At 39.0% G+C, this 19,260-nt stretch overlaps 1 pseudogene across 1 annotated transcript in view; it reads right to left on the bottom strand.

Annotated features, from left to right (window-relative positions):
* Nucleotides 1–15,764: 15,764 nt before the first annotated feature.
* LOC308244061 (elongation factor 1-alpha 1-like) overlaps nucleotides 15,765–19,260 on the bottom strand; it is a 50,753-nt pseudogene continuing 47,257 nt past the window's right edge. Inside the window, exons 2-3 of the transcript in view lie at nucleotides 16,344–17,654; nucleotides 15,765–15,845 (exon numbers count right to left, since the gene is read on the bottom strand). The product of the transcript in view is annotated as an elongation factor 1-alpha 1-like (transcript). The remainder of the gene's footprint in view (nucleotides 15,846–16,343; nucleotides 17,655–19,260) is intronic.

Below are 19,260 nucleotides of genomic sequence, written 5' to 3'. Positions count from 1 at the left end.
CCAAATAGGCCCAGTTTTACACAAAGAAAAGACTGCATATATGCATTGCCCATGGACATAAACAATAATGCAGTGAAGGCCTGGGGTGGGGCAGGAGTTGGGTAGAGGGGAGCAATGAGGGAAAATAGGGAGGACAACTATAAGACTCTCAACCACCACTACCACCACCACCACCACCACCACAAAAAGAATAAATGGATTTAGTGGATTGAGGAGTGAAGAGGGAACTCCTATTGAGGAACTATTACCAGGGGGAATCTCATCTTTTTGATTTGTGGAGAGAAGATTCCTAGAGGCTATAAGATAGTGCTATTGAAAAGACAAAAGAGAAGATGCCTGCCAATTAGAACAAAATTCCAGGGGAATTTGAACTACATAAAAGAGATTTAAAATAGAAGAAATAAAAATGCTTTCAATTGGCAAGTTTAAGTATTTCCCACTCTTCTATTACTTTATAGGAAAGAAAGAAAATAAAGAAAATAAAGAAGCTATATTTAATATGCTTATGTGAATAGGTTAAATTAAAATATTGCTATTATCAGATCAGATTTACATTTTAGAAAGTTAATTCAGGCTACTGTTTTAAGAATGTAATGGGGAACATGGGGATGAATGACAGGGAGACTGTTTGGTGATAAAGAGCTGATGATGGCCTGGACCAGGGAAAAAATAGCAGGAAATAGGGTAGATTTGAGAAATAACAGAGGAATATTAGGACTTGGTGCTTGTTTGGAGATGGGAATGGGAATAGGAAAGAGTGAAGGATTGGCACCATTTTCCATCTAGTTTTCTGGTTTGCGCAACTGGATGGATGAAGATACCATTTACTGAGATAAAGAACCTGAAGGAAGAACAGGTTTGGGTGGGGGGAGATTCTAAACTCAGTTTTAGACATGTTGAGGAAGTTTAGAAAGTTTACAGTTATATTTACATATATACCCAAGGCTGTCTTAAATTAGTCAGCAAACAAATCTTAATTCATTCTTTAATTTTTTTTGTTCATATTTGCTCTTTCTTTTCTATTTTTTTTCCTACCACCATAATTTAGATTCTCATCACATCACATTTGGAAAGATGAATACTATTCTGTCTTATACTTCTAATATTCACTCTGTACTAGGTTGCAGTATTACTCTACTCAAAAGCTGGTTTTGCTATGTCATTCTCCATCTCACATTTCAGTGCTTTCTTATTGCCAAAATAGTACTTTGAAGATTGCTTACAAATTGGCTTCTAACACTCCAAACTTATCCCTCTCTTTCCTGAGAGTTTGCCTTGGTTTGGTCAAGTTAGAACTTCAAATATAATATACTCCTTTCTGTCTGCAACTGTGCTCATGTCGTCTTTGTGTGGCCTGAGCTTGCTTCTCTTTTCTACCCATCCAACCCTTTATTATTTTTTAAATTTTAATTTACTTTTTGTTAATCCTCACCAGAGGATATTTTTCCATTGATTTTTTAGAGAGAGTGGAAGGGAGGGGGTGACACACAGAGAGAGAAATATTGATTGGTTGCTTCCCGCAGCTGGACCTGGGATCAGCCTGCAGCTGAGGTGGAACCTGGGACTTTTCAGTCCATGGGCCAATGCTCTGATGCTCTATACACTGTGCCAAACTGGCTAGGACAAAGATTAAAGAAAAACCATATATATGGCATATATATATGTGTGTGTGTGTGTGTGTGTGTGTGTGTGTGTGTGTGTGTGTGTGTTAGATGCCTGGTGCATGAAATTCGTGCATGGGGGGGGGGTCCCCCTCAGCCCAGCCTGCACGCTCTCCAATCCGGGATCCCTCTCACAATCCTGGACCACTGGCTCCTAATCGCTCACCTGCCTGCCTGCCTGATCACCCCTAACTGCCTCTGCCTGCCAGGCTGGTCACCCCTAACTGCTCCCTGTGCTGGCCTGGTTGCTCTCAACTGCCCCTCCCTGCCAGCCTTGTCACTCCTAACTGCCCCCCACCCGGTTGGCCTGGTCACCCCCAACTGCCCCCCACTGCTGGCCTGGTCGCCCCTCACAGCTCCCCAGCCAGCGTGGTAGCCCCATGCAGCCTGCTGTTCAGTCATTTGGTTGTCCTTCACTAATCCCTCTGCCAGCCTGGTCGCCCCACGCAGCCTGCTTGTTCAGTCGTTTGGTTGTACCTCACTAACCCCCTGCCAGCCTGGTCATAGGCAGCCATATTGTGAGGGTGTGATGTTCAATTTGCATATTACCCTTTTATTATATAGGATAGAGGCCTGGTGCATGGGTGGGGCTGGCTGGTCTGCCCTGAAGGGGGCCCCAGATTGGGGTGAGGGGTCCCCATTGGGGGGCAGGGCCAGCCAGGGTGAGGGTCTGTGGGTGGTTTGCAGTCCGGCCATGCCCTGGCTTTGTCAGGAAGGACATCCGGAATGATGTCTGGAAGACTCCGGTCTATCCAGTCTAATTAGCATATTACCTTTTATTAGTATAGATATATTTTGGGGGTGGGGTTGGGGGCTTAAAAGACAAGAATTTTTTCTCTCCTGGTCCTGAAGGCCAGAAGTCTGAAATGCAGGTGTTGCAGAGCCAAGATCCCTCTGAAGACTCGAGGGAAAATCCTTTCTTGCCTCTGCCAGCTTCTGGGGCTCCTGGCATTCCTTGGCTTGTGGTTGCATTGTTCCAATCTCTGCCTCCTTCATCCAATGGCCTCCTTTGTCCCATGGCCTTCTTCCCTGTGTGTCTGTTTCAAATCTCCCTCTGCCTTTTTTATTTTTTTTTATTCCATTAAACTTGATGAAATATATGCAAGAGTTGTTCTTTGCTCCCTCCAGAAATCCTGATAAAAGACCAAGAGGCCCACCAGAAGACTAGCCTTGAAAATGTATATGGAATGCTCATAAACAGACAGCCAAGGATCCACCAGAGCTATGAGGGAAGTCCCTCACAAAAAAGCAGGCCAAACATACAGGGAAAAACAATACTGTGACTGTAATCTCCCTTTCCAGTCTGGGCACAGCCCTAGGGTGGCTCTGTTGGGCTTTAGGTCCACGGGCAGCATGTGGAGGGTCCTTGGGCACTGCTTAAAATATTTTTATTGATTTCAGAGAGGAAGGGAGAGGGAGAGAGAGAGAAAGAGAGAGAGAGAAAAACATTAATGATGAGAGAGAATCATTGATCAGCTGCCTCTTGTATGCTCTCTACTGGGGATTGAGCCCAAAACATGGGCATGTGCCCTGACTGGGAATCCAACCATAACCTCCTGGTTCATAGGTCAACACTCAATCACTGAACCACACTGACCGGCCACCTAACTCTTTAAACGCAGCCCTCCAGGCCCGAATCATCCTTGGAGATCATCAGTTCACTCCACTTCAGCTCGTTCTCAGTGGTTCCTTCTCTGAAACTCTGAGTTGCTGTCTGTGCCCCTCCCATGGGCACTTATTCTTATAGTGAATTATTTTGCAATTTCATGTTCATTTAATCTTTCTATAGAAGACTGAGGACAGAGATCAGGTATCATACTACTTTTGTATTCTCCAGAGTACCTAGCATAGTTCTTTGTACAAAATAGGCACTCAGTAAGTATTTGTCAACTTGAAACATTAAGGTACATTTTTTCCTTTCCCACTAGCCTTATCTCTGCCTGAGTAAATGAATTTGATATGTGAAAGCAGTCGAGATTAAGCAGGTAAAGTGGAAGAATAAACAGGAGACAGGAGATTTTAATAAAAACTTTATAGTTATTTAAAAAAAAAATCATCATTAACTTTACATCTGTTCTTTAAGCTTTTAAAATATTCAAAGTTCCCCTCTCATCCTAATGGCAATTTTTTTTTGTATATTTAAGTAATAAAAAGCACACAGGTGTTAAAAAGTAGAATAATTACTTTAAAAATATTTGACAACAAAAATAAACTGTTTTAATAAAAAAGTTATCTGTGATCTTTTTTGTTTCAAATCACTTCATGGCAAATCTCATTAAGTTTTAGTATAGATCACCTATTTTGACTGCAAATTGACTTGGTTTGGAAAAAAAACTAATTTCTTTTAAAAAATCAATGATAAATAAAATACTTAAATCAATTTTGTTGGCATAGATAGCAACATATTTGGTTATAAATCTAAGTCTTCAATAAATATGTATTTGGAGTTAAAAATGACCAAAATATGCACTGGTAAAAAATAAAGAGGAAAAAAGCACTCAGACTGTGATTCAGTGTGAACATTTTCCACGAAACAAGCCCTGCTATTTTTCCTACAGAACTGGAGAAGTCAACTCAAAGCGTATTTAAGTCAACAGAAACTGTTCTAGGTAAATAAATGAGTTTAATCTTCATGGTCACTGACACACAACAATCTTATTTCTCTCTGGATTTTATTCTTTAAGTAACTAAGTGACTCATAAGCTCAGAAAATATTTTCTAGTACAGGTAAGTCTGAGCTTAGCATGAAATACTCTGAATATTTCTTCTCCTCTTCAGATGAGTATTTCAAAAATAACAGCTCTTTCCTGGAAGGTATAATTGGCTTTTGGTTAGGAATGTCTAAAAATGATTGTCCTTTTGTGGAATGTATTTTAGGACAAACTGGAATATACTTTTTCCTTTCTCCATCCATCAAAATCCTACCAATACTTAGGGTTTAGTTCAGATGCTACCACTTTTATACAACTTTGCTTTATTTTTAGGCACAATAAATCACTCACTGCACCTTTTTTTGGGAGAGGAGTGACATCTCATGATATTTATTTCAATTTATCAAGTCCCATAGTTGGTGTGTATATTTGGTTTTATTCCATGGAAACTATAAATTATTCAACTTTATATTTCCCTTTGTACCTTAACATAGTACTTGACATGTGGTAAGTAGTCAGTAAGTGAATATATTTTATTTTTCAATGTTTAAAAAATTATAACAAAATAATACATAATGATAGTTAATAAAATTCTATTGAAAGGTTGGTAATAACAAAATAATAGTCCATTTTTTCCACCTTTTTCTACCACTAATCTTGCTTATTAGAGGGAACCACATTTAATTTCTTTAAAAATATTTTTTATTGATTTCAGAGAGGAAGGGAGAGGGAGATAAAAAAAATCAATGATGAGAGAGAATCATTGATGGGCTGCCTCCTGCATGCCCCCTGCTGGGGACTGAGTCCACAACCCAGGCATGTGTGTGATCTCGAATTGAACTGTGACCTCCTGGTTCACAGTTTGATGCTCAACCATTGAGCCACACTGGTTGGCCACATTTAATTTTTAACTGTTTTTGAGTTTAAAAAAAAAATTAAGTTCTTCTGATGGTTACCTTCATTTCACTAAAAAAAAAAGAGCAACAACCCAAAACACATTAATTCTCTATTTCTTTTTAATTTTTAGCATTTTCTATTGATTTTCTGCTATAGAAAATGCCCATTATGGGAGATGATAATTTTTTAAACTTACATCTTTAACTGCCTTTATCCTACGCTTAAGCTGTTTTTCTTTCTCAAAGATTGTATGTAGTCCCTGGAATAAAGGGAATATTCTCAAGTACATTCTAGGAGCCTTCTGTCCTCTTGCTGCAATCTGGATGGTTCCCTCACAAGGTTGTTACAGAGCTGGCATTTTGGGACTGTTCTCTTTGGTTCTACTTGGTTGAATTTGCTTCTTTCTAAATCTCATAACTTCTTACTTGGTTTTTCATCCACATTTTTTGGGGTGTGTGTGTCCTTAGGAAACTTCCTAATAAAGGATGCATAAAAGGGAAATTTTCTTAGTACTCATTGATTTATATTTGATTTTTAGTGTGGTTGGATAGAGAATTCTGTGTTAAAAATCATTTTCCCTCTGAGCAGTGAAAGCAATGGTCAACTGTCTTCTGGTGTCCAGTGCTGCTGATGACTCATTCCTTTGTAGATGAGAATTTGTAAGATTTTAGAAACTTCCAGTTATTACTGGGGTTTGGAAATTTCCCAGTGACATATTTAGGTGAGCGCAGTTTTTGATTCTTCTGCTCTGGAGTAGTCTCTTGATTATTTGCTTGAAGATTTTAGATATGTCTAAATCATTATTGAGATACTAGAGGCTCAGTGCACAAAATTCGTGCATGGGGGGAAGGGGTCTGTTAGCCCGGCCTACACCCTCTCGCAATCTGGGATCTCTCAGGAGATGTCCGACTGCCACTGGGTGAGACCCAGACCTGGTCAAGCCCTGCCGCCGTGGGACGCAGTGTCATGTCCCCAGTGGGCGCTGGGCAGGGACGCGGTGTCAAGTCCCGCCCACCCACGCGCACCTTGCTACGCATGCAGCCTCCTGCTGATTGGTCATTACGGCATGAGGGCGTCACGACCATTAGCATATTAGCTCTTTATTATATAGGATATAATTCACATACCATAAGTTCACCCATTTAAAGTGTTCCATTCAATGGCTTTTAGTATCTTCACAGAGTTTTGCAACTATTACAATTATGGAATTTTATAATATTCACATCATCCTCAAAGGAAATTCTATACCCACTAGCAGTCATGCCATATTTCCCCCTCTCCTCAGCTCCAGGCACACACTTATCTATGGATGTCTGTTTCTACATATTTCATATAAATGGAATCATACATTATATGGCTTTTTGTATCTGGCTTCTTTCACCTAGCATAATGTTTTCAAGGTTGATTCACATAGTAGCATATATCAGTGCTTCCTTTCTATTTCTGACTGAATAATATTCTACTGTATGGACATATCACATTTTGTTTATCCATTCATCAGATGATGGACATTTGACTTGTCTTCATTATTTTAAAAAAGTATTACTGCTATGAACTTTCAAGTACAAATTTTAGGGCAGACATATTTTCACCTCTTTTAGATATATTCTATGAGTGGAATTGCTGAATCATAAGGGTAACGATTACATTTTAACTTCTTAGATCTTTGTCATATTTTTTAGTTTTCACTTTCCATAGTACCCTGTTCTTATTTTATGATTTTAACATATTCTTAAACATCTTTAAGAAACCAGTTAGTTTTATTGGTTACCATTGCCACATCTGCTGTCTCCCAGAAATCTGTTAAAAGTCTTGTATTCATTAATGCTCTTTCTCTTTCCCCTAATTCTTTTTATTGTTTTGACATTACATCTGTACATCTGTTCAGCAAATTTTACTGGTGTAAATACACCATCTTGAATTCAAATCAACAGATATTTGTTAATGGTTATCCAACTGCCCCTAAAGTGGAGGTAAGTAGATTCTTTACATATTGATTCACATTATGACCAAAGACAAGTAATTTATCTTTTTTTTCCTCATCTACCAAGTAGGATTTATAATCTCTCCAGAGTGTTATTCTATGAATTTATTGACTACTGAGAAGTATTAAATAAAACACATTTCCTATGTTCAAACAAATCATATAAAATAGTATCAGGTTGGACTCCATTTTTATATGAAGAAGGATGCTAGTCTACCCTTGGCCATGCTCACTATCCTATCCCTTCTTGGGACAATGTGTAACTCCTAAGAAGTGATTGACAGTCAAGCGGTAATTCATAGTATACTGGTTGTCATGAAGAGAGGAAATTGTATTGCTTTTCGGTTTCCCCACTGATTCTTTTTTTAAAAAGTATTTTTAAATTGAATTTATTGGGCTGACATTGGTTAATAAAGTTATATAGGTTTCAGGTGTACAATTCTATAATAACCATCTGTATGTTGTATTGTGTATTCACCACCCCAAGTCAAGTCTCCTTCCATCACCATTTCCCCCACCGATTCTTATACAAGGAGTTTCATGTCTAGCACTACCCGTCAGGAGCATTGATGCTCTACTCAGTAACTTCCCCACTCTTCCATTTTTGAGAAAGGTTTCCCTATGAACATGTAGGGCTAGGTTACTTAGTGGCTGGATGGACAATACTTGCTTAATTCTCTAATTGGTGGGATGTGTTCACTAGGAATATTGCAATGAATGGGTGATATTTTTCCTATCCAAGACTGAGCTCAGTTTTTACAGGGAAACTATATGTTTCCATGTGTGGCCTTGAGAAAAATTTCATTATTCATCTTGATTTCCTTATTGGAAAACAGGAATACCTATAATGGCTTGATCAAATAACCACTGTGTCTTGATTGAACAAGGAACCTCAGAAAATGAATGCTCCATATGGCCTCATTTGTCAATACTGCATATTCATGGTTGGGGTTGGGACACACACACACACACACACACACACACAGTTACTAGTTACTAGTGTGAGGCCTCATTCCTTTGCCAGCCTTAGCATCTATCATTGCATTCCAGATTCTATATGATTTAACTTGATAATGAGTTACAGGCTTAAAATTATATGCCATGGGATGACTCATTATGAATAGGCATACTTCCATCATCCAAGTGGGCTTCTTTTAATTAAAGGACTGGGGAACTTTTAGAATGTGGCTTTGTTAGTCTAAACTGTGGGAGAATAATCCTTTTCTTGGTGAGTTCAAGTTGTGTTGCACATGGTGTTGGTTGTGGTTTTCTCCAATGAATCTCATTTTTCTTTTTTTTTCTAGTTGGTTTGATGTTGCTGGTATTTAAAACTTAAACAATTCTAAATTTTAAGTTACTTTGGCTTTCCAAGAGGGCACATCCTAGTCGGGATTTCCATAAATGCAATTCTACCCAGGAGTTTTAGAGAGAAACATAACTTAGGTTTGCTATCTCAAGCCTCAGTGTGTCCTAGAGACTAAATTCTTTCTTCTCTGATTTTTTCTTCTATTTCTCACACAGTCCTCTTTATTTTCTTCTTTTTCTTCTCCTTCAAACTGCTGCCATGGTGGCTTTTAAATGTATTTAAACCTCAAGAAATAAAGGCACTTTGTAGTTCCTGGGGCTAATGTCCTGAATTGAGAACAGGTCATCTCTGCTTTCAAACCTGTATGGTTTTTCATGGTAAAGATATTCTATGTTGAATAAAAGGTCCCACTGCAGGACATCTAAGAAGCATTGCATCTTAGGAGTCCTGGGGTTGTGAAAAATGAAGTGATTGATCATATGAACTGGCTAGGAAAAAAGATAGCAAGAATCTTAAATTATGTATTTGTTCATGAAAAGGCTTAAGGGCTCTGAGCCACATTCAGCTCCTTAATTCCACACATACACCTCTCATTGAAGCTAACAGCTACCATGGTATCTCCATTGAAGTCTTTGGAGAACATACTGAATGTGTTAATATTATATCATACTGTAACTTGGGTGTTTGGCAGGGAAGCATACTTCTCTCTTTAGGAAAAAAATTAATATTTTCTTGATTCTTTGATAGAATGAATACTACAAAACAATATTGCAAAACCTTGAAGATTTGGCAAGGTTTCCCATGTGGGTGAAAAAATGTTGTTCTGAAGCCAAGCTGGAATTGCTCATGAAAATATAACATAAAAAAATACAGTAAAAAAGAACTTTAATTATGGAAAAATACACATATGAATGTATAAAACAACATAGTTTATGGACTTTACCAGCATGTATTATATAAGCACAATGACATCATTGTGATATCATGAAATTGCAAATCTCTGTTATTAGAAATAATTGGGATCTCTTTATTATGCAAATTTGTCTTATCAGATTTCCTCTGTGTTTGGATCTATGTCTATTGGGTGTTGATATGTTTATAATTTGCTCCCACTCCCATTTCACCTCTACAGCTTTGTTGTATAGCATAGCACTCTTGCCTCTCAGAAAAGAAAGCTACTTAAAACTGGAAGACCTTTTATCCTTGTCTTTATTCTCATTGGGCTTATTAAAAATTAATCACTGAGATGTCCCTAGTTTAGAGGCAAAATGACTTTCTTTACTCCAGCTTCATGATTTGAACTTGTGTTTTAACTGATTTCCATATGTCCCCCTTTTACCCAACCATAACGTCTTAAAAATGCTTCAGCATAGTAATGCTTTTTCCATTATGCCACATGATAAATATATGGGACAAAGAGAGTGAACAGGGCTGTAGAGACTAGTTGGTTGGACAAAAGATTTAGTGTTTTCAAAAAATGATTTTTTTTTTTAACAAATTGAGGGGCATATATTGAAGTGTGTTTCCTAAGCATTGGTTCTGTAGATATCTGTCTTTCCACTTATGACTACCTGTTCTTTCTTACAGAAAAATATAAAAATAAGTGGCTTCAGGAACTCCCTATGAAGAAAAGATGACTAATGTAAATTGCCATGTTATTGTACCCCATAGCTCCTGGGACTATGTGTATTAATGGTGATTCTTTGTTCGATGGCATATAGTAAATTTCCCCTAAATTAGAGAAACTATTACTTGCTAAATGAAGGAAGTAAAAGAGTCTTCACAGAGTAGGTTGGGGTTTTTCCCAAACAAAGGGTATACTATAGTTTAGCAGGAGTGGGAGAAACAGATGATTAAATTTCCTGAGTAGTAGTTAATGAGTAATCAATGAAGCATTTATTAAGTTATTCTTATATTCCCCAAAGTGAAATAGACAGTGTGAGAATCAATGATGTCTTTGACATGATATTTTGCCTTAAAGGAACTTACGATCTGGTTAGGTAATTTGAACTTTACATATCAAATGAAAGTACTACATTCTTTAAAACTGTCTGAAATGGGTAAAGAGTTCAAAGAAGGGAGATACTAGTGATGCATAGAGAAGCTAGAACAAGATGAAGGACGCTTAAAGATGGTCATTAGATAATTTTAGGTGGACATTGAGACTCCTGGCCTGAGAAATGAGCCTGAGGGGCTACACCTGAAATTTGTTGAGGAGACAAGCATTAATGTGTAGTGTTATTTATGGAAAATAAGTTTGAGGACCCTGATCATTGCAGGCAGGTTAAAAAAAAGGGAAACTATAGTGGATTCCTAATGAAAGTGTTATAAAAGAAAGATAAATCTGTCAGCAAGGGATAGATTGGAATGGAATAGGGAGATACTGAAAGCTGATAGATTTGTTAGAAGTCTGTTTAAAAAAAAATTTATTTAGGTGAAATTCACATAGCATAAAATGAACCATTTTAAAGTGAACAATTCAGTGGCATTTAGTACAGTCACAATGTTGTACAACTATCACCTCTATCTGGTTTGTTCTAAAACATTCCCATCATTCCAAAATAAAACTCCTTACCTATTAAAAGCAGTTCCTCCCCCTTTTTTCCTGTCTCTGACAACCACCAGTCTATGGATTTATTGATTCTAGAAATGTTATAAAATATAATTTGTGACATTTTGTGTCTGGCTTCTTTCATTTAGTATAACGTTTTCAAGGTGCATCCCACCTTGTTATATGTATCAGTACTTCATTCTTTTTTAATATTCATAACTTTATGAATATTATCAACTTTTTACAAATGTGGAGGAAGGTGGCTGAAATGACTAGTCTAAAACATGTTTGTTTAAAAAAAGTTTTTAAAATCTTTACCCGAGGACATGCTTAGAGAGAGACATTGACCAGTTGTCTTCCTCATGCGCCCCCACAACCCAGGTACATGCCCTGACAGAGAATCTAACCAGCATCCCTTTGGTGCATGGACCACACTTCAACCAACTGAGCCACTCCAGCCCGGAGAAAACATGTTCTGAAGCAGGAGTCACCATGAAACTCTGTAATTCCATTTTCTCTACATAAACAAAGACTCTAAGATGTTTATACCTGGGGAATGGAGGGAGACATTACTCCACTGATAGAAATAGAATCCTTGAAAGGAGATCAATTTTAGGGACTAGGATCTGGAGTTTAGAATAAGAATAAAATTAGTAATCAGTGGATATGTGACAAAGACCTGAAAACTCAGGAAATAATTGAGAGTTGAGGTTTAGAGTAAAATAATGTGATAATCATTCTTTATGTTTAAACTGATAGTGGTAAGTTAGAAAATATCCTGATAATGGGAATGGAATATTCCACAGAATGTCAAGGATACATTTTATTTTGTCAAAGTGTTTTGTTCTGCCTATAATGGGACAAAGTTTAAAATTGGAGTCAGAAGATTTATGGAGACAAGGAGCCATGCTGAAGAAGTGTTGCCCAAGCTTAAACCAGCTAATGTGGCAATGGAAATACATGATGGTGAAGGCTCAATGGTGTTTCAACCCTGTTAAATGCCAAACCTACAGACATCAGAGAGTTGGGTGGAATGGTGGCAAGACCATAAGATTTTGAATCAATTAGACTAGGGTTCAAATACAGACTCTGAATGTACTTAGACAAATAATTTAGTTTTTCTGAGCAGGGGTTTGGAGGAGGATGATTAAACAAGATAACATTTGTGACAGTGAAACGTACATAGTACTAAGATAGGGAACTGCATATACAATATTTGGAGGGGTAGGGTAGGCAGAGAGGATGCTGAAAAATCTATGTGGCACTCATGTGTTGGGGAAGATGAATGCTGAATCTTGAAAAGTGAACAGAGAAGCCGTTTGTTTGTTTGTTTGTTTATTTATCATGTTCCTAAAAGGAATTATGAAGATAGTTTGCAAAGATGCATATCATAAAAAAGTAGTTTACAAAGGTACTTTATGAAGGCACATATATTACAAGATTGAAATAAGTAAAAATTAGGTTTAAGGAAAATGAGACAGCCCTGGCTGGGTCCTTAGTTGGTTAACCAAGGTTGCAGTTTTGATTTCCTGTCAGGGCACAGAGAAGACTCAATCAATGAATGCATAAATAAGTGGAACAACAAATCTCTCTCTCTCTAAAAACAAAAAGATAAAAATTTAAAGAAGAGAAGAAGAAAAATGAAGCAAAGGCAAAATAAGAAATAAGAACAAAAGAAGCCTCAAAGGGACTCAGAACATAAACCGAGTGGCATGAATTTTATACCCTCGCTAGAGACAGGCTATAAGTTCAGATTGAAATATTAGATATTGTTGTTTCATTTGCCATAGAGGCATCTAAGAGCAACTGTCAAAGGCTGAGAGAGGGCAGCTGGCAAGGAGGCTGATAGAGCAGTTAACTGCAGATATTAAATGGTTTTCTTCTGATGGATATCCCACGTCACTGCTGTAAGCACATCTTGCTGTCACATCTGTTAACAGCTGGTGTAAAACTTAATTTGTTTTTCAGAGGTGTGTTTTAGTAGATAAAGGTTTTGTAAACCTTTCACGCTGTTCCTTTATTACTTTGCATCTCACTAAGTGGTTTTTATGAAGCCCACATATTGAAGCCACCTGAGGGAGCACTGGAGAAAAGGTTGGTTTGCTTGGTGGTGAATGACAGTAAAGATTGGGCTCTTCATTCCCGGGATGAACTGGTTTGCAGAGAGGAACTGACCAGGCTCAAAGAGGAGAGTAGACATTTTAGCACCTTTGGATTGGATCTTCAGTTTGGCATCAGTATTTTGTTGGAATGAAATTGCCAGAATATTAGAAACACCCATATTTAAATATCAACACACTTCAAAAATACATTTCTAAGCCAACAATACATGCATGTTTTGTTGATCTGATCTTGTCAGTCACATCTTAGCTTTATTCCTATTAGCAGTAAATGATAGCATTAACTCACAAAATAGTATGCCTATGTTTGTGCAGCTTTAGACATTTTAATGTGCATCAGGGAATCTGCTATGCTCTGAATGTGCCCACCCAAATTCATATACAATCATGTATCACTTAACAGTGGGGATACGTTCTCAGAAATTCCATTTCGTCATTGTGTGAACATCACAGGGAGCACTTACACAAACTTAGATGGTATCTAGTGGTCGGCAAACTGCGGCTCGCGAGCCACATACGGCTCGCGAGCCGCGGTTTGCCGCTCTGTTGACTGATGAGTTTGCCGACCACTGGGATAGGGACTTAATCACAAGGAACAACAACAGCCTGTAATTATTAGAATCAAGAGTCTAGGTCAGTGGTCGGCAGACTCATTAGTCAACAGAGCGGCAAACCAGCGGCTTGCAGTTTGCCGACCACTAGTATAGCCTATTTCTTCTTAACTAAAAATGTGTACAGCATATGGCTGTACTGAATACTGTATGCAATTGTAACACAATGGTAAATATTTGTTATCTGAACATATCCAAACATAGAAAAGATACTGTAAAAATATGGCATAAAAGGTAAAAAATGGTACACCTGTACAGGGCACTTACCATGAATGAAATTTGCAGGACTGGAAGTGAGTCAATGAGTGAACAGTGAGTGAATGTGAAGGCCTGTCTAGTACCTTAGGCTTTATAAAAACTGTCCTACCTGCCCTCTCCTGATACCTTCTGACAGGGTCAGAAATAGAACACTGAAGCTTTCAATGCTGCTCCATGGTAGGGCTGTGGACTGGACTGACTGGAAATACCTAGAAGAAACTGGCTTACCCAGGTGTAGATCACCATAATAGAGACTATTATTACCCAGGAGGGAGTAAAAAGTGGCCTGAGGATCAGGAGGAATAAGAAATCAAATGGAGAGATGAAGGAATTTTAAACAATTCTTACCTGGGAATATGTTTTTATTGGGGGGGGGGGGGAAGAGAGAGAGAGAGAGAGAGAGAGAGAGAGAGAGAGAGAGAGAGAGAGAGAGAGAGAAACATCAATGTGAGAGAAAAATTGATGGATTGCCTCCTTTACACATCCTGACTGGATGTGCCCTCCCCAGGAATTGAACCTGCAACCTTTTCATGCACTGGAGGATGCTCCAACTAACTGAGACACCCAGATATGACAACATATGGGATTTTCATGGCAGTGTGATTTTGCCTATTGCATGTTGGATCAGTGATTAGATTAATAAACTTTGTGGTGTTCATTAAAAAAAGAAGATGTTTAACATGGAGAGGGTGTGGAACTGAAGATCCTCAATATTTTCATTTGGAAGTCTGTTTTTGGTTCCATTGTCCCTGACACAAAGGCTCTCTCTGGCATTGAACTGACGGAGGAAATAAAACTTATCTGTGCTTTATATCTTCACAACCTGAAAATATTTCCAAAGTGCAGGGACAAGCTGGCTCCACACTGCCCCAGAAAGCTTTTACTAAGGTGGCAGTGTCATTTAAGGCTTGTTAACATTGCTTCTTTGGACCTGTATTCTTGGACAGGATCTTAGGTCCTCAACAAGAATTTACAGTGATGTACTCTGAAGACCGTCAAGCTAGATCTGGGATGGCAGCAGTGCCCTCTGAATATGTAGTACTGGGGAGACAGGCTCCTCTGTGCTGAAACAGGTCAGAGGCTGACTGGGAACTAATCTGTGCACTCAAAACTGAGGTGTTGTGAGTGAGAGGGATCTATTGCCAAGCCTCATAGATAATGCTCCCATCAGAGAAAAAAAATTCTTCCTGTATCACATACTCTCTATTTTTTATAGGAAATTGAGCTCCATTATAATTTTATGGGACTGCCAATAGTATACACAGCCTTTTTTGACCGAAAAGTGATTATTCAGCATGTGACCATATTTGAAACTTAACCCCTAAAATGATGGTATGAGGATGTGGGGCCTTTGGAGGTCATGAGGATGGAGCCCTCGTGAATGGTATTAGTCCCCTTATAAAAGAGGCCACACAGAGCACTTTGCCCCTTCCCTCTACGTGAGGATACAACAAGAAGTCTGTGACTAGAAGAGGGGCCTCCCCGACCATGCTGACACCTTGGTCTTGGACTTACAGCCTCCCAAACTCTGAGAAATAAATTTCTGTTGTTTATAAGCCACCCAGTCTGTGGCATTTTGTGACAGCAGCCTGAATGGACTAAGGCGGTACCCATATCCACATTTATGATTCATACAAACACATTCTGAATAAGGCAGAGCTGACATTATCATTCTTATTTTATGAATCAAGAAACATCTTCAGAGTGTTTAATTTAGACCTAAGTTCATATTTCTGGGAAGTGCAAAAGTAGAGTGAGATCTTTGCATTCTGCCTTTTCCATGAGAATAGGGAAACCTACAGGATCCTGGAACAGAAAAAAATGCAGGAAAATGTTATCAGTAAAAAGAATTGTGAAATCTGAATAAAATTTGAAGTTAGTAAGTAGTAATGTACTGATGTTGGTTCCGAGTTTTAACTAATGTGTCATGGTCATGAATCTAGAAAGTGAGGGGGACAATCTGAACAATTACTTTTTCCCCCTCATTAAACTTTGTCTTAATGAGTCTCAAAATTCTGTGACAGATTTTTGGTCAAGTTGTCTCCATTGAAAAATACTGATTTTAAAAACTAATAATTTAAAAACTGCCACACACAGAAAAAAACAAAACAAATGGTCCACAAAATATTCTTTCCTTCTGAAGGTTTTATAATGTTTTATAATCATTAATCAGTCCTTTACTATTAAACTTAGGTGGCCAATTGAGATAAACAGTTCGGAGACCCTTCTTCCACCACTGATTAAGACTGGGGTGGCAGGTATTGGGGAAAATATCCATTTAGCCTGTGAGATTTCTGTACAAACTTGGTGACTTTGCCAGCTCCAGCTGCCTTCTTGTCCACTGCTTGGATGACACCCACAGCAACTGTCTGTCTCCTGTCATGAACAGCAACATGGCCCAAAGGAGGGTAGTCAGAGAAGCTCTCAACACATGTGGGCTTGCCAGGAATCATACCAATGATGGCGGCATCATCAGATTCCAAAAACTTGGGGCCATCTTCTAGCTTTTCCCAGAATGATGATCAATCTTCTCCTTCAGCTCAGCAAATTTGTAAGCAATATGAGCTGAGTGACAACCAGCACAGGTGCTTAGCCAGCACTGATTTGGTCTGGATGGGTCAGAATAATCACCTGAGCTAGAAGCCAGCTGCTTCCATTGGTGGGTCATTTTTGCTGTCACCAGCCACATTGCCATGGTGAACATCTTTGACATTATCCTCAGGAAGAACTTCACTCAAAGCTTCATGGTACATTTCAACAGACTTTACTTCAGTTGTAATGTTGACTGGAGCAAAGGTGACCCACATGCCGGGTTTGAAAGCATCAGTCTCCACTCTGCCCACAGGGACAGAACTAATATCACCAATTTTGTAGACATCCTGAAGGGCAGAGGCAGGGGCTTGTCAGTTGGATGAGTTGGTGGCAGGCTAAAATCCAGAGCTTCAAGCAGTGTGGTTCCACTGGCATTACCATCTTTACAGGTGACCTTTCATCCCTTGAACCAAGGCATATTAGCACTTGGCTCCAGCATGTTGACACCATGCCAATCAGAAATTGGCATAAATGCTGCTGTGTCAGGATTGTAGCCAATTTTCTTTATGTAGGTGCTGACTTCTTTAACAATTTCCTTGTATCTTTTGGACATAGGGTGGCTCAGTGGAATCCATTTTGTTAACACCAACAATCAGCTGTTTCAGACCCAGTGTGTAGGCCAGAAGGGCAAGCTCACAGTCTGTCCATTCTTGGAGATATCTGCTTCAAATTCACCAACACCAGCAGCAACAATCAGGACAGCACAGTCAGCCTGAGATGTTTCTGGAATTGTGTTTTTGATGGAGTCTGTGTGTCCTGGGGCATCACTGATGGTCACATAATACTGCTGGTCTCAAATTTCCACAGGGAGATATCAATGGTGATACTACGCTCATGTTCAGCTTTCATTTTATCCAAGACCCAGGCATACTTGAAGGAACCTTACCCATCTCAGCAGCCTCCTTCTTAAATTTCTCCAAGGTTCTTTTGTCGATCCCACCATATTTGTAGATCAGTTGGCCAGTAGTGGTAGACTTGCTAGAATCTATGTGTCCAATGACGACAATATTGATATGGGTCTTCCTTTCCCATTTTGGGTTTGGTAGTTTTCACAACACCTGTGTTCTGGCAGCAAACCCATTGTGAAAAAGCTGAACAATTATTATTTTATTCTATTTTATTTATTTATTTTTTAACAATTATTATTTTAGAACACCTGTATTCTTATTCATAAACTAGAGGCCCGGTGCATGAAAATTCATGCACTGGAGGGCGGGGTCCCTCAGCCCGGCCTGCCCACTCTCACAGTCCGGGAGCCCTCAGGGGTGGGAGGCGACCCGGTGATCAGGGGAAGGCGATGCCCCATCACACCTCTGTTGCTGCCATTGCCAGCAGCGCAAGCCTTGGCCGATCCTGGTTACTTGAGCCTTGGGCGGCCCTGGGCGGCTGGGGGGCTGAGGGAACTGGGGGACTCTGGAGGCAGGCACGTGGAGCGGCTGGGCCACCTAGGGGTGGGCCTGGCCTTGCCACACGCCTGCCACCCAGGAGGGGCTGAGGGGACTGGGAGCCGCCATCTTGTGGCTGTGGGTGCTGCCATCTTTGAGGGCGGGGCAGTCAATTAGCATATTCCCTCTTTATTAGATAGGATAATAATTTTATAAAAAGATGCTGAATAACATGCCAGACAATTATATTTTAAAAAAGGAAGAATAGCATCTAAAAACATAAGGCTAGAAAGAACTAAATGGAAATAGTGTCAGATGCAATATCCCACTGCCTGTGCATCTACAACTAACTTAATTCCTTCCTCCTCAAACCTGCTGTACCATTCAAACTGGTTGTATGAATGACATTACCACAAGTTGCTAAGCCAGAAACCAGAGACTCTTCCTTCTTCCTGAGCCCTCCATCCAATCAGTCACCTTGGCCTGTGGCCTCCATTTACTGAATATCTCATTACTTCATCACTGAGTTCAGGCCTCCAGCATCTCTCTTACATCAAATATTTATTGCAATAGTCTCCTGTCTGTTGCCCCTGTTTCCCATCTTCTCATTTTCCTTCTCATTTTCTAGTAGCATTTTTCCCTTCTTTTTTTAAAAATTTTTATCTTGGAATTTTTTAAGATTGAGAAAAATCCAAGAGAAGAGAATAATTCATATTATAATCACTCGGAATTAATCACTGTTGACATATTATTTACTTAGTGCCAGTTTTACTTCTGACAGAAAAATCACTCTTTTGTTTTTTAAAAATAAAAGGGCCTGCATTCCATATAAAGTATTGAAGCAAGATAAAAGAATTACAAAGATGAAAGTTTAGAAATCACCTCTAGTCTCATATTGCAGGAATTATTATCGCTAAATTAGTAGACAACATTCTAGTTCTCTCTCAATACACAGTCATCTTTCTAAGTTAAAACTCAATCAGCATCATTCCCATTCTTAAAATCCTTTAACCTTCCAATCTAATTATGAGAAAAACAGCAGGTGAAACCGAATTGAAAGACAGTTTGCAAAACATCTGACCAGTACTCCTCAAAACTGTCAAGGTCATAAAAATAAGAAACACTGAAAAATTGTCCCAGCCAAAAGGTACAAAGGGAGAGAGGATTCCTCACATATAGTGTGCTATCCTGCATGGGATCTTGGAACAGAACAGGGATATTAGTGGAAAACCTGGTGAAATCTT

This window comes from Plecotus auritus, assembly GCF_963455305.1.
Source record: "Plecotus auritus genome assembly, chromosome: 3".
Lineage (NCBI taxonomy): Eukaryota > Metazoa > Chordata > Mammalia > Chiroptera > Vespertilionidae > Plecotus > Plecotus auritus.
The sequence above is the reverse complement of the archived record's forward strand: the minus strand, read 5'-3'. Positions and strand labels throughout refer to the sequence as shown.